Source organism: Rhyacophila brunnea, unplaced genomic scaffold (assembly GCF_057557595.1).
Source record: "Rhyacophila brunnea isolate RB1 unplaced genomic scaffold, BYU_Rbru_1.0 scaffold_6, whole genome shotgun sequence".
NCBI lineage: Eukaryota > Metazoa > Arthropoda > Insecta > Trichoptera > Rhyacophilidae > Rhyacophila > Rhyacophila brunnea.
In genome coordinates this window covers 26546789-26563658 of record NW_028233276.1, presented here as the reverse complement: position 1 = coordinate 26563658, position 16870 = coordinate 26546789, and the positions used below count along the sequence as shown (strand labels likewise).

At 29.1% G+C, this 16870-nt stretch overlaps 1 protein-coding gene across 2 annotated transcripts in view; it reads right to left on the bottom strand.

The window, feature by feature from the left end:
• Tk (Tachykinin) overlaps positions 1-13365 on the bottom strand; it is a 138095-nt gene extending 124730 nt beyond the window's left edge. The window contains exon 1 of one of the 2 annotated variants that reach the window (XM_085957252.1): positions 13124-13365. The gene's annotated coding sequence lies outside the window, so the exon portion shown is untranslated. The remainder of the gene's footprint in view (positions 1-13123) is intronic. The other variant, XM_085957253.1, reaches the window with a different exon arrangement.
• Between the last annotated feature and the right edge of the window lie 3505 nt (positions 13366-16870).

Genomic DNA, 16870 nt, shown 5'->3' with positions numbered 1-16870 from the left:
AAAGTTGATTTACTCAATGTGGCCACTGATACACTTCTACTCGTTTTAAAAAATGCGCAATTTTGACATGTTTTTGGTCTATTCCCCGGTTTCAAGTTTTTTGTCATGATTGCAATCGTTAATATTATACCTCAGAATAATAATTTTATTAATTATCATCAAATCAAAAGTTTAGTTGGAATAATATCTAGGTACATTAAATAAACATTAATTAATTATTAGGAGTTTTGAGTTTGAGATAATTTATTATTTTGGTCGTCAATGATAAATTATTATACTGTGCTTAGAACACACTAAGTTTAAAACTTTAGATTTTCCAGTTCCTTTGAACATACTGAAATGTGTACTATCTTTATTATACATACAACGACTTAATCTATTAATTCTTCAAACGATTTGAAAACGATTGTCAATGCCAATAATTCCGCCACGAAAACATTCGGATAAGTATGTTAAACATTCATTCGATACGAACTTTTCAGTTTCACAAAGCCAAACTTTGTAATCGTACAGTTTTATCTACGGAGTAAACTCGAGATGGTCTTTTACATTTGTGTGGACATATAAAATAAAACTTTATATTTGTGCGTTTAGTATTAGATTAGCCGTAGCTTCCGAATTGAATGCACCTCGAAATGTTTGCGCAAACAGAGCGATTGTCGCCGTTTTATTTTATGACACGAGAAGAAGTTAGTCTATTCTGCCGGTGTATGGAAAAGTTTGCGCCAACTTTCCGATTGTCAAAGCAAAGTGAGCAGGGAAATGTAAATGTGCCGAGACAACGAAATTCATATGAATAAAGCAGATACCGGGAACACGGTGAAATGACAAGGGGTGATTGTTTTCACCCAGAGATTCGATTCTGCTAAGAATGTTTTTATCTAAATGGACATCTCTCGTTCTTTAGAACCGAGGGAAATTTCGCTCCTAAGTCTACGGCATAACTGATACAGACAACTCGTTATATACTTTGTCAGGTAATACTTAACACACTAAAATGTATCTAGTCATACCAGAGTTAATATTGGTAAATACACTATATAATAATTTTACTTAAAAAATATTAACATTTATTATTATATTGCGGATGAAAGAAAACCATAATAGAAAATAATTATTAGGTAATTTATTTGAGTTTATTCTAGGTATGTCCATCGCGTTGATCGAGGCATGGATTTTGATCAATCTCATCAATTGCGCATCAATCGCGAATTGAGTCATGAAAATTATTACATTCGATTGTTATATAATACGATTTCATTAAACATTTGAAGAGAAAGCATTAACCATTCGTATATAATATTATAATTCCTAGTTTACCAGCTAACGTGAAAGTCGTGGGAAAAAACCCACGTGACGTCGTCGTATTACTTAAGTCGGCCAGCCCCAGGAGTGATAGAAAGAGAACATATAAATCACGGCGCTTTAAACTGGAGCGTAGTTTCCCCTCACCGTTGCAAAATAGGTTCATTGCGCAATAGATAATAGTTTGACAACGATTGCAATAAGTGACCAAAAGAAGACCATCACTTATAATTTTTACAAATTGTGTACCTACTTCACTGTGATGGTGTCAGATCAGCTAAATATAATACGTTTATTAAATTAGAAGAATGACAATGTGAGAGTGTGGTAAATCACAGATCACAGCTTTCTTGACATCTGACATGCCTGATTTATTCGATACAATAGTTAAAGAAATGATTATTAATATCAATAATATCAAACGTCATAAATTTAATTTGTATTATCGATAAACATTTCGATTATACCATCATTATTAAGATCATGATCTAAATATCTATCAACAAAAAATATTTCTATGGGCAGGCCGTAAAACTACATAAGTAAAAATTACAAAATTAACTTTTTATTTTATTACTGATTCAATAAGCCAATAAGATTCTACGCAATTGGGTATAAGCACATAAGTCAAATGCTGTTTGGAAAGTGGTATTACAAACTAACCTAATCACGTAAATTATCTACCTCAGATAAGAGTGCTAAAAAAACATACTATGTCAGTCTTTTGTGATTAGTTAGATAATATTCATTAGAATGTAGTAATTCTGGATTACTTATATTATTAGTGTGAATTTTATTCTGTTTAATTCGTGACATTCTGGTGCTTACACTATTTTGCTGTGTTCACAAAATACCGGTAATGAAAAAAAACTTTATTTTGACTTATGTGGACATACATCCATGGATTGATTTGTAAAATGGAACACTTTAATACTCTCGCAATGATTATTAAACATCAAATTAATATATAAATTAGACTAGAAGACTATTATTATTGTATTAACACATTTATTTTGGTACTTTTAATCCATTGTGGAAGGTTACCATCATTACATAAATTACTTTAAGAAGTTTACTTTTTTTACTAGAAGTCGACATCTTCCCACTCAATTATAATAAATAAATTCTATTTGTATATATGTAGATATACAGTTAAAAATAAGAATAAATAATATGTATAAAATAAATTAAAGTCATACATAAAATAATTCGTAGCTATTAATATTATTTTATAGGAAAAAAATATTAGTTATAATAAAGTGGATATTTGGTGAGATACATAAATTTATAAATACGTGTAACGAATTATATTAATTATAATTTTATTAATAGGCGAAAAGAAAAATGATAATAATCATTAAACTTGGGTTAAAATGTATTTTAATATAATCACATAAGCAGTTTTTCTCATTTAGTCGACCGTAGATGGGTACTGGGGCGAAAAAATAATTTACCTGGCCACGGCGAGTGTCCCAAAAATTAAAATAAATAAATAATGTGAAATAATGAAGGGGTTATTTATTCAGGGATGAAAATGTTAACCAATATGTTACTTTGACGGAAAGCTTTCACCCGCAAGCCTGGCCTTATATATTATTTACCTTAGAGGAAATGACACTTTGAAGATGCGCTTGCATTGTTGTATAACATTATGCAATAAGGTAGAGACTACATAGTTAACTATTGTGGAAAAATGATATACTGAGTAGTAGGTAGGTGACTATACCATCTTTGAATCATAGCAGAAACAGGACTGTACTTACGTTTGAAAATTTATTTTAATATATTGTATTAGACTAAACAACGGCGTAATTGAAGATTATATAATGCATGATAGGAAAATAATTGTAACAATTAATCGTTGCAGATCTGATCACTACAATCTGACAGCATCACTAGTTCATTTAGGTATAATAAAGTATCTTAAATATCAATGAGGAAGCGAGAATTAAGATATAAAACACGTGGTTTGATAATGATGGGTAAAAACGAAGGCTCGTAGACGAAATCAAAAATCTTCAATTACCACTTAATCTTGAGATGTTTATAGCTTAGCCAAATATCAAAACGTTTTCATGTGTCCAAAAGGATCAAATGTTGAGAGAATGTCACGTCTAATTATAATACCAGTGGGTTGAAGCTAAAATGTAGTATAATGCACCTACCCATTATGAATAATCTGTTTTTTGTTTGTTTTTGTAATTATTAAATAAAAATATATAAATTTATAGCTAAATAAAAGTCATTTTAAATTTCTTAACTTAAAAAATTATGTCATGAAAGCTCCCGATAGATTTATTTATACATTTCAAAGAAAACTTCAGGATACTATATAAATGTTATGTAGGATATATTAATTGCACCAGACTACTTCAATTAGGTACACAAAGAAGTCATAATGACATTTTTATATTATGTAACATTACGAGAAAACTTATCATTGTTCAGACATGAACAGAAAATGTAAAATAATAAACCTGTGTATTGTAATCTTAAATTTTAGTCGCGAGTTGTCACAAAACTTTGGCTAGTACTATTATGACAACTTAAATCACAAAAGGACAACCATTTTCATACCAATTTGTGTTTCGGTTAAATTAATATCTACCCAAAATGTTTCCTTTGATTACTAACTAAACCAATCTAAATACAAATTCCTTGAATTTTAAATACCATTTTGCATTTCAAAAGGTGTAAATTCTGATGCGTTTCAATATAAATGATAATAAAGCTTTCTACCATGATTATTAGATTTATGTACTTAGCCTTTGAAACGAAAACAAATATACAAAAAATACAATCAAATTATTTTATGTACTGTATTTCCTGACCTAAACAATCACTAAACTTAAGGGGCGGACATGCTCAGCGTAGGTCAAAATAGAACTTTTATTGCATTTTAAAACCATGATCCTGGACATTCCTTAAATGTTGTAGATAATCTATTTATATAATTTGAAGCCTTGTTATCCTTTATATTTATTTTAAACATTTGATGACTGCAAAAAGTATTTTTATTACATAAAATAGTGTTCTTTTAAACCTCTCGCTCTAATGTTTTAGAATATAGTCATATTTCAGTACATGAATGTGCAGCGGTGTTAAGATTTTTTACATTTAATAATTTTAAACGCATTTATAAAACCATTAGTATAATTTATGACGAGATTATTTTTGTAAAATATTTACGATAAAAAATTATATTGATAATTTCTGTGATCCCAAATTTGACAAGAATTAGGCATTTTATTATTCAAAAAATGGGCAAAATTAACACATTTAAAGATAATTCTAAAGATATTAATTATAAGCTATGTCTTTAACCATTTAATTGTGATAAACATATTACGAATAATGATTGCTTTATAATAATTATTGACCTAAGAATAAGGTAGTGTTTTTTTTTTAAATACGCCATTTCTTTTGTCATTCCCCAGTGGTTAAGCTACAACATACGGCCGTAGCCATAAATTGAAAAACTAAAATTGGAGTAGGGAGTAAGATCATGTTAACGCGCGTGTTTAAACATGTACCTAACCGATTTTTTAATTTTTTTTTTAAACGGTACATGTTCAAACACGCGCGTTAACATGATGTTACTTCCTACTTCAATTTTAGTTTGAGAATTTATGGATACGGCCGTATGTTGTAGCTTAACCACTGTGGAATAACAAAAGAAATGGCGTATTTCAAAAAAAACACTACCTTATACTTAAGTCAATAATTATTATGAAGCAATCATTATTCGTAGAATGTTATTACACTTGAATGGTCAAAAACATGGTTTATAATTAGTTTCTTTAGAATTATCTTCAAATGTGTTAATCTTGCCTATTTTTTTGAATAATAAAATGCCTAATTCTTGTCAAATTTGAGATCACAGATATTATCAATATAATTTTTTATCGTAAATATTTTACAAAAATAATCTCGTCATAAATTATACTAATGGTTTTATAAATGCGTTTAAAAACTAATAAATGTAAAAAATCTTAACACCGCTGCACATTCATGTACTGAAATATGACTATATTCTAAAACATTAAAGCGAGAGGTTTAAAATAACACTATTTTATGTAATAAAAATACTTTTTGCAGTCATCAAATGTTTAAAATAAATATAAAAGTTAACAAGGCTTCAAAATTATATAAATAGATTATCTACAACGTTTAAGGAATGTCCAGGATCATGGTTTGAAAATGCAATAAAAGTTCCATTTTGACCTACGCTGAGCATGTCCCCCCTTAAGTACATTATACTTTATTTTTGTTATTAATATTTGAGAATATAATATCTACCCAATATTATATCATTACGATGTTGATGCATAATATTATATTATAATCTATTCAAGAACTTCTATTAAATACTTATTCATGTTATTAAATGATTAGAATGAAAAATATTGGGAACGATGTAGTAGGATTCCATAAGTAATAAAAAAATCATGGTGGACTAGTAATAGCTTTAATCTGGGGGTACCATCTTTTTTAATTTTTTATTTTTGCATTCACCTTGGGACAAAAGTTTTTAATTCAAGCCTTCAAAAACCGGCATGGATTTAGTGGTGTTCGCAAACCTTCAAATACGATACGGATATATATATAATAAAAATATGATAACTATATTATATATAATAATATGCGAGTTGTTACATTTTGAATTTACTCAATCAATATAAAATATGTATTGTCAATTTGCCTTATTATGATATTATTTTTGATAATACAACGTACAATAAAGTACAATACTGGCGATATGAGTTAAAATATTTTCATTGATTACACATATCGACTGTGTTTAGGAAAAAGGGCGTAACCCTCGATTTTTCGAAAAGTACTTTTATTAGATTATAACAATGCATACAACTAAATACACATTCTGTTAAAAGGAAGTAAGTCACAAATGCCAATTTATTATCTAAATTCAGGTTTTAATTAAGCTTTAATTATTAGTAGATCAAAAAGATATTACACCAAATCATCAATCATCATGCACTCAATGTCTGTGCCTATTTTTTTATTGATATTAAACCAAAATCATTCAAAAAAGTTTGTTGCCTCTCCTGCAAAATTTGTTCTGTGTGGGTTACGCCCATTTTCCCAAACACGGTAGATATTATCATTACATTATATTTACAGGTAATCAAGTTTAGTTTCAATCATAGTTTTTTTTTTAATAATAGTGTATAACTTTTATTTTCTAATTTGTAGATTGGAGAAAATAAATAAAATTGGTCTTTAAATTTATGAAAAGTCGATAATACAATAATTAGAGTTTGCAACTTTGTTCGATTTCTAGATTCCTAAATTCCGGTATTAAAAATGAAGTTTTAAAAAACTAAATCATACATGATTTAATGAAAGCGATTTTTTTATAAATACCTAAAATACGTCTCATAAAAATATACCATCAATCCAGTGGCGTCCCGTGGGGGTAGGCAGATTGAGCGTCGCTTGGGGGCGGCAGTTACTCGAAGGGCGGCAAATCGATTAGAATCATTAGATATATATAGAAATAGCTACCTAAACTTAATAATGATGGACATATCTTTCCATTAAAAAATATTTACATACATTTCACTGGTTGGAAACAAAATTTATTAATTAACATACAAGGTTTAACAGGACTGTATTTTTTGTCGTGTTTGCAATGTCTAGTTTACTTCCGTTGTCCTTGGAAGTAAGTCTTTGATAACCAGCAATGACACGTGCAAATTTTTGAATAAACGGTAGGTACATACTTGCCTAATTTAAAATTTATCCAAATATTTTTGCCAGTCACTCGCGAGTTTCGAAAGTTGCCAGTTGTATTTTTAAATGTATCTGAAACCGTGGTCGCACAATATTTCTATTGAAGCAGAGATAGCATTTAAATTAGATTTAGTAGTATATATTTTGTCGGTAATGTATCTATACAATACATTTCTTAGATATATTAGTAATGAAAGGATAATGAAAAATACTGTATAAAAAATGGGGTGGCATTTTGGCGCTGTCTAGGGGCGGCATTTTGTCTACGGACGTCACTGCATCAATCTCTTAACTATAACAAAATTATGGGATCATACAAATGTGCACCATCACAAAGCTTTATTTTTACTCCATCACCAATCAACCGATAATGTCAAATATTATGTCAAACACTAAAACTGCTTTGACTTTCTTATACTCTTAATCATATTTCTAATATTTATGCGATATGTTGAATGGCGTGTTAATTACTGGCGGTGTATTTCAATGCTATAATATAATTGTCAAGTTTGGCCAATTTGTTTGTAAATATGATTGACTTATCGCATCATAATATAGTCGCGAGGTACCTACCAATTTAATATAATAAATTACCAAAGAACGTGTTTTGTGTATGGTTTCTCACTAGTAGTTATTTTAAATATTTTAAATCAATGAGATACAAGCATTTAAATGAGCATACCTACATCGCATTATTATACCTTTTCACCGGTATGTGTAATAACAATATGTGTTTTGAGATCACCGAGCCGCAAGTATTTCAATGAACAAACATCGTATTTATATGAGTTTTCGACAAATATTCAGAATATCGAGTAGGGAGCATTTAAAAGAATGCTTTTCTATATTCTGAAATTTCTATCGCAATACGTTTGAAATATAAATCTGCTTTAAAACGGAAAATCTGTCTATAATATCTTCGATTCTATAATATTTTTATACTTTCTGGTAATGTTTTTTCGCATTTAAAAAAAATAGACAAGATATTGGAGATTATTGCTCAACATTAGCCGTTGATTTTTATAAGCACTTACGAGCATACTTTAGTGAAACGGCAAATAATTTTAAACTATAGGTGCGTTGAAATTTTGGACTCGCTGGGAATCGGAGAGCGAAAGTCGAGCTGTGAACACGTCAATTTGTTTCGTTATGGCGACGGGGGTATTTAATTTTAAATTGTGTAAAAATGATTAAAAAACGTTACCCATTTACTTGAAAAAGAAAACATGTCAATGAATATATTATTATTGTTACTAATAGAATAATAAACATAACATTAAATGGACGTATGTTGAATTTTTATGACAAATTATGTTTTGTTCTGCACGCGTCGTTTGCACAATCTTCGCGTCGGATAGTCACGATCGTTTTAGACCGTGCCCCAGCTGAAGTATAACCTTAAGTCACTATTCACGTTATTTACTATTTCTCCAATTGGAGTTTTAAATTAAAAACCTTGAATAAATATAAATTTGTTAGAAACGTAGATCACAGACTATACATATTGTTGAAAAATTATGAATATAAATGCGATCGTGCAGTCAATCGAGATCAACCTGTTGGCCATACCTGGTGTATATATTTATATTCTTGAAGCAAGTCGAGCTACAAGTTTTCCTAACTGTTGCTTTGATTGCAGCAAATCGGATACGGAATTCCGTCGCCGAAGTTGGGGCGCTAAACCAGTCGTGGCGGGGCCGACGGTAACTTTTTATCCCCTCAGGCTTGGTGCATCGCCACTGAGGAGCAGCACTCAATTATCACAATCGAAATATTGTCGTTGGCTCGTTAAAAGTTAGCAGCGACGAGAGGTTTTATAAGCTCATGTTAACTGCATACGGTAATAGTGTTACTAATATGGTTTTCGGATTTTGTGAAGTTATCACACGCTGAGTGCTAACCTGTTTATATGCATATTGAGATATAGGAGTTTAAAGTTTTTTATAACAATTTAAACATACAAACGTTTTATATCAACGTTTATAATTATTAATAGTATGTGCATAGTAATAGTAACTACATTGGAAACAGGTTTGATTTTTCACTTGAAAAGGCATTCATTCAATAAATTATTTAAATATTTCCTTTAAATATTTGTAGGTATATATCCAATTACTTTTAGGTTAACTAGTATGTAGTATGTATACTACTGGAGAAGGGTGGAGGTATGCTGTCAAGATTCGATATAAATAGTGCAGTTTAGTAACTTGTTCAGTTATACGTATGTGTTTTCATTGAACTAAGACTACAATATGCAGATAGTTTTTGTTAGTTTTTAAAAATTAATTAAGCCCTGCGTAAACCATGCCATAATTGATAATAGTAACAAAATAGTTGTCTATCTATAAAATATTTGAAATTATACCATTAAATAATGCGTAGTTTTAGATATTTTATAGACACCAGAATATTTCTTATCGATTATGGTTTTGAGTAGGCAGAGCTTAATGAATTTAAAAAAAAAAAAAACTAATACCATTTGTAACATATATTTTTAATTCAACGAAAAGAAATAAGTGTGACTGAAAATGTATGCATTTTTTTTGTCGGATCGCCCATAGCATACCTAAACTATTATGATTTGGTTTAGGCAGGGTTTTAATTGACTTTTAAAACACTATCTACAAATTGTAGTCTTAGTTCAATAAAAACAAATACATATGGCGGACAATGTTTGGTGTGCAGTATTTATGTCGGATCTTAACCGCCTACCTCCACCTTTTGCCACTGAATTGTTTACCAGTGAAATCAAGAAAATATGTAATAGCTCTTTTTTGTTTTTTAACCTTTTTTATACAAAATGACAAAGGTAAAAAGTCCACGATAAAACTAAATGATAATAGAAAAGTTTACTAAAACTGAAGCTAAATATGATATTTCTCAAGACACTTTAAGAAATTTGAGAGCAATTTTATGTTTTTTACTCTCTCAAACAGTGCATATTTATCGAACTAGTCACCATTATGAATAACAATAAAAATATAAATAAGATAAAAAATTTAAATACAATTAAAATTATCATCATTTCATGAAACCTGAAACAGCGACGCCAATTGTCTGTAAGATATTCTGTCTTCTTCTTTATCTAAAATTAGCACATTATAAAAGTTATAAGCCCAACTAGGGTTCATCTCTCCTCTTTTCAATTTTTATTTTTAATGATTTCCGTATTAACAAATACATGGAAATCGTATATATATTGTTATATTAAATAGTAATATTAATAGTATTTAAAAGAAAGGTTACTTATGTCTACGCTGTCTATATAACGCGTTATAAAACAATTGTAATATGTGGTGAATATCATGTGACACTCATTTTATAAATAATTATATATAATTCGACAACAGCGTACATATTATGTTCTAATGATGATACAAATAAAATGACAGGCAAAGTTCTCAAACAATCACACCCTCTTTCTCAGATAAAATACTAATACTGGATTTTTAAAAAATGTTGAAAAACGAAAATAAATTTCCGTTAAATTCTTAACTTAGTGTGAATTATATTCCTATTTTAAAGAATTATGACGTATATATCTTAAATGGAATGATATTCAGTAAAATTGAATTATAAAATAATAATTATTAAACCTATATTTATTTTTTAAAAGTATTTTGTAACATGTTTAGTTTTAAAGTTTAGTTAATTTTTATGGGTTTTAAAAACCTTTAGCAGAGATACTAGATCCAAAATGATTTCAGTTTGTTACGATTTGTTTTGCATTCACTTTGAATAAACCATGTGACGTAAACATTGTCATTTAGTTAAATTACTATATTTTGTCTGTAATGTTTACTTGTGGATCTATAATATACTTATCGTCCGCTAAAGTGATAAAGTGATAAATATTATCAAAAGTAGGGTAGATATGTATCAAAAAATTAGCATTTATTGTAACAATTACAATAAGTTGGCTGTAAATGTTGCAATACGTGCTATATTTTAACAGCAGCAAGGGAGGTGCTGTTAAAATATATCACTTATTGCAACAAACTTATTGATACAAACCTACCCTAAGTTTTATAATATGTATCACTTTATCACTTTAGCGGTCGATAAGTATAGAATAGACCCACTGGGCCCACATTATACAATATTTTTTTATATGGACATAAGGTGTATAGAAAATATTCAATTAAAGATTAAACTACGCAAATGTAAAAACAAAAACTTTATATCTCTTTATTTGTATGTACGATAATTATGACGGTTATAGAAATATATGAGAATTAATTTTACGTATATTAAATAAATAAATATATATATGTACAAATAAAAGTTATCTGAATTTTCAATTGCGAAAATAAATTTATTCAATTATTGAGTTCTGTTAATAATGAATATCTTCTAGATATTTTCACTGACGATTTCAGTTAGTTACCTAATGGTGTTAACTGTCATTTTTTGGTGAAAAGTATGGTATAAAGTAATTATTTCGCATAGTTAAAAAATATATGATCAGAACCTGATGACATTTTGAAGCAAAACCTGAAGATGTTTTATTGACGTGGATGAAACCCTCCCTGACCATTATTTTGTGGAAGCAGAATTACAGATTGTATTTTATTTTATTTATTTATCTCAGTTAGTTTTTATAAATCGATCGTGATAATGGATACAATAATTTGTGATCAAATAATCGACGTCTTTCTGGCCTACAATTTATGTAATACTATTTAATGTTTAATACCTGTTTAATCATTACATTTAATTGATTTTATTCATATTCATTAAAAAAAACTCAATACTTAATAATGAAGAAAAAATATCTTTTTATTGTTATAAACACGATTGGATTTTTAAAGATAAATGAAAATAAAGTAGACTGATTATAATATAATTGTTGAATTTATTTTTTTACATTGTAGTATAGAGCAATAATAAAATAAATGTAAATATTTTGTGTACATTACTTCGAATTACCGTATACAATATTTCGAATGTAAATAAATTTTAGCATATAGAATATTGAAGTCAATCCAACGAAGCTTACGAATTCAGATTTGACTTATCCGGATAAATTTTTCTTTTCTCTATCCACTATTTGTCGTTTCTTACGCAGAGATCAGAGAGTTTTGCATTATTTTCCCAGCGATAAGACGACAGTAGATAATGTTCTTTACAGATATTCTTTAAAATTAAGACGTTTCCAAGTGGAAATCCGCCGGGAAAATTTAACGGTAAAGAATTGTTCAAACTTTCACTGAAATAAATTCCTGCGGCTTACAACATTGCTCTCTAAAAGACGTGATAACACAATTACGAATTCAAAAAGATAATGATACGTTATGCTGAATAAATATTGTTTTATTTTTATTTATTCTCTTATAAAGACTTTTTAGAAAAAAATAAACATAAACGTAGATGTGTATTTAAATTAAGTATATTTTAGTATCTTACAAATTATTTGAAAAGGTTTTGTATCATGATAATTCAATAAAATATCATTAATCGATATTATATTATTATACAAGTAAATAATATAACAAAATTGTTATTCTATTTTTAAATTCAAACATTAATTAATATGCATTAACGTATCTTGATATAGTGGCTTTAAAATATACACGAATAAAACCATAATGTTTTTATTTAAATATGTTAATTAACCACTGATTGGCTGTATAACATCTTCATGTCTCTTTTATACAAAAATGCATAGTATTTCCACCTCTTTAAATGTAAGATTTCACAAATATATATTATGTGTACGTAAGTAATTAATATTTAAATACGCTATTCATTTAGAAGAGTTACAAATTAAGCATATTATATACATATTTTTGGAATATTATAATATACACTTAACATTTTGAAGTGCTAAATATACGTATTAGTGAAAACGCAAAAAATGATTCAATAAAATTTGGATTTACATATTTTTCTAAATACTTATTTTAAAATATAAACGAGAAGCAAGCCGTAAAAAATAGTTAATTTTAAGTAATTTATGGAATAATTAATCACCTTTAGCAGTCTACTTGTACCTGTAATGTTTATGGAAAAAAACTTTTTCTAAAATAAAATCATTCCAAATATTTTAAAAGAAAATACTTACTTTGAGCTGTTATTTTCTCAGTGGTGTACAGGAAATATGATGTTCTCGGCAACAAACTCCAGAAGGTCGGCTTAAACTATGTTTAAAACAATAATAATATTCAAAATAAATTAAATTGCGCCTCAGTATAGGCCAACGGTAAACCTGATCGCTATGTCGTTGGTTTTGTAGTTACTTGCCAACGTGTCAGGGGTACACTGCGACTGGATAACTTTTCCCGCGTGTTTATACCGATTTTCCGGGCCAATGGGAAGGCGAAGTGGGGTGACGTCACACACCGGCCGACCAATCAACGCGGAGTCATCCCTCGATCATCGATAGTGGAGTTTTCACATGAAAGTCTTAGAAATATAATATTATGTACTGATGATTTGCCCACGCAACCTTTGCAGTAGCGCCCTCAGGAAAAAAATCAGATAATATAATCACGAGTCGCCTGAATCAAAATGCAATTTATACAATATGTATGAATATCAACACATATTATACAAAATATATGTCGTATAAATCTAGTTTTAATTAGATAACTAACTAACTAACCATGTCCGATCCTAATAGGATCATATGGGCCTCCACAGAGTAGAGGTTTGTATTAACAGATTTTGTTTTTTACGAGAAATGGATATCAGCCACTCGCTCAACCTATTAGGTCCATACCCTGACTCACACACAAACTGAAAAACAATATGTGTACTTGCCAGACCCCGGATTCGAACCTGAGACCCACAGTGTGATAGTCCAACGCTTATGCCGCGCGGCCACCGTAGGTGTCAAATTGTTTTAATTAGATAATAATAATTAATTGTACAAATGCCCAGACAATCACTTTCATAGCGTTTTGTTGGTGTAAAAATATAATATAAATTTTTATTAAATTTAATATGTAGAAGGTACTTTTGCTACATAAATAAATATCAGGACTGGTTTCGTCTACTCAAATAAATATTTAAACTGAATTATTTTGAGTGAACTAAACCAGTTCTGATCTCTATTACATAATGTGAATAAATTACAATAATACTGTATCGTCTTTTATTTTATTTGATCCAAGTGTAAGTAATTTACTGGGTTCCCTCATTAGCTCGGCATAAGAGCCTCTAAAGTGTGGAGGTTATATTGATAGAAACGGTTGCTAGCCATTCGTCCAACCCATTACATGTTTTACCACAAGCCAATTACCTATAAATGTTTTTTTAATAATAAATTAATAATAATATTGATTGTTTATATATGTTTTTAATAATTGAGAAAATAATAGAAAAATATAAGATTTTGATTAATTTACAGTGTTCAATACGTCAATGCAATGTAAACACTACCCAGTACCAATGAAAAGATGAATAATTTTTAGAAGATTTAACGGAAATGGGAATAGTGGAATCATTATGGCGTGGCCTTTATCATACAGTGGATAGATCCAGAAATATGATATTTATAATTTGATTTTAGGAAGTGAATAGAAAATTTCCCTCATAATTTTCCACTAATTCGCTCATGTACTCATGCAAATCTTGTAGTAAAACTATATCATTGATACACGGGTGATTTTCAAAGGTAAAGCAGATTTAAACAAACATTTAACGAGCAATGAATACCAATGAAAAGATGAATAATTGGTAGAAGATTTAACGGAAATGGGAATAGTGGAATCATTATGGCGTGACCTTTATCATACAGTGGATAGATCCAGAATTATCATATTTATAAATTGATTTTGGGAAATGAATAGAAAATTTCCCTCTTAATTTTTCACCAATTCGCTCATGTACTCATGCAAATCTTGTAGTAAAACTATATCATTGATACGCGAGTGATTTTCAAAGGTAAAGCAGATTATTAACATGTAATAGGCAATGGAAAACAATATGTGTGTGAGTCAGGGTATGTACCTAATAGGTTGAGAAAGTGGCTGACATCCGTTACTCGTAAAAACAAAATCTGTTAATACAAACCTCTACTCTGTGGAGGCCCACATGATCCTATTAGGATTGGACATGGTCGGAAAAAAATAGGCAATGTCTATGCTTTCTAAAAGTTGATTATCAGAACTTTAACGGTTTTATGACAAAATGAATTTCAGAATATTTAATTATTGTTGTAATAAATATACACCACAAAGTAAAATAAGCGTCGGCCTAAGCAATGAATGCTAGGCAAGGTAGGCTAACATCCATTTCTCTCAAAAACAATAATCTGTTGATAGAAAATTTCCACCCTGTGGAGACCCATATTATGATCTTATTAAGATCGAACATGGTCTAATAATAATTATATTTTCCGGATTAAGAATGATAGTATTAAATTTACTCTGCACCATTTCAACGGCAGTACATTTGTGTGTGTGTTATTTATTTATTTATTTAAGAAAACAAAACATTGTGGACATAACAAATCTAAATTCAAGACGTTCACAACATGAGATTTACATTATAACAAATATTACCCTCACAAGAGAGAAGAAGAGAATATATATATATAATAATAATAATATAAATTAAAAATAAACAAAACATAGGTACAATTTTATACAGAAAAATAAAATTTCGAATAAAAATATATATAGCACGTCACCGAAAAGGTCTACGTCTTTGTGGAGCGCATTGACTAGTATTGCACCTCTCGCTAATGGTGCCTGATAGGATTGGCAGGAAGAAACGGTTCCGATCCAGAATAAATCATGGCTTGTGACCACGTAGGCAATTGACAGAATATAAAACATAATACAGTTATAAAACTGTTATTACTTCCAAATATTTTGTATTATTATACAAAATAACCATTAATTATTCCTCGTAATATCTATGCGTATATAATTGATAGCACGTATTTTCATTAGCCAATCTAATATAATATTATCTGATACAATAATAATTGCTCAAGTTAATCCGGTGCATTACGATAATCAATATGTATGCCTATCATAAACCGATATTGATATTCTGTAATCGAATGCAATTTTAACATTTTGGTTATGGAACGAAATGTGTAAAGCTTTACTTGAAGGTAAATAAATAAATAAAAACCAAATTCGTGAAAGCATAAAAATATAATATATATGTACCACAAAAACAGATGTATCCAACTCCATATTTTCAACTCCATATTTTCAACTCAATATTTTGTCAAAAAATAGTTTTTGACAGAATTATAAAACCATTTTTTATAATTAAATAACTCCTATAATAAAGAAAATAGCCATTCTAGCCAAGTGTTATACCTCTTAGAAGCAGAAGAATGCAAATCTATAAAAAATAGAAATGCAATCAGACACAATCACATATTGCAGTCTACCGATACATTTTTATTATTTATTTCGACAAGAATTAAAGTTTGGAAATCAACCAAAGCACGACACTACCGAATAAATAGATATCGTAGGTTATGTTAGGTATTTATGGACGTCGATCACATCTTCTGGAACAATAACTATGTCTAAAGTTTAGTTGGTTCTGTCGACAATTAACTATGATCTGATTACCACATAAGGTAATTACACACAGAACGGTTATGGAGAGAGAAAGCGTAGTAGAAGTAGCAAGAAGATGACCCGAAATAAGAATCGGACGTCATTGACAAACATGGGTCATGGGAGGAGGACAAATCCAAAACCATGATTTTATTGAACAAATATCTGTTTCTCTTCGTTCGTATAGTTTTTCTATTTTAAATTAAATGATCCTGTAAGCCTTTCCAGTTTTAAAGTCATTATTTTCCCGCATAATATTAAGGTTTGCTTTATGTGTACGG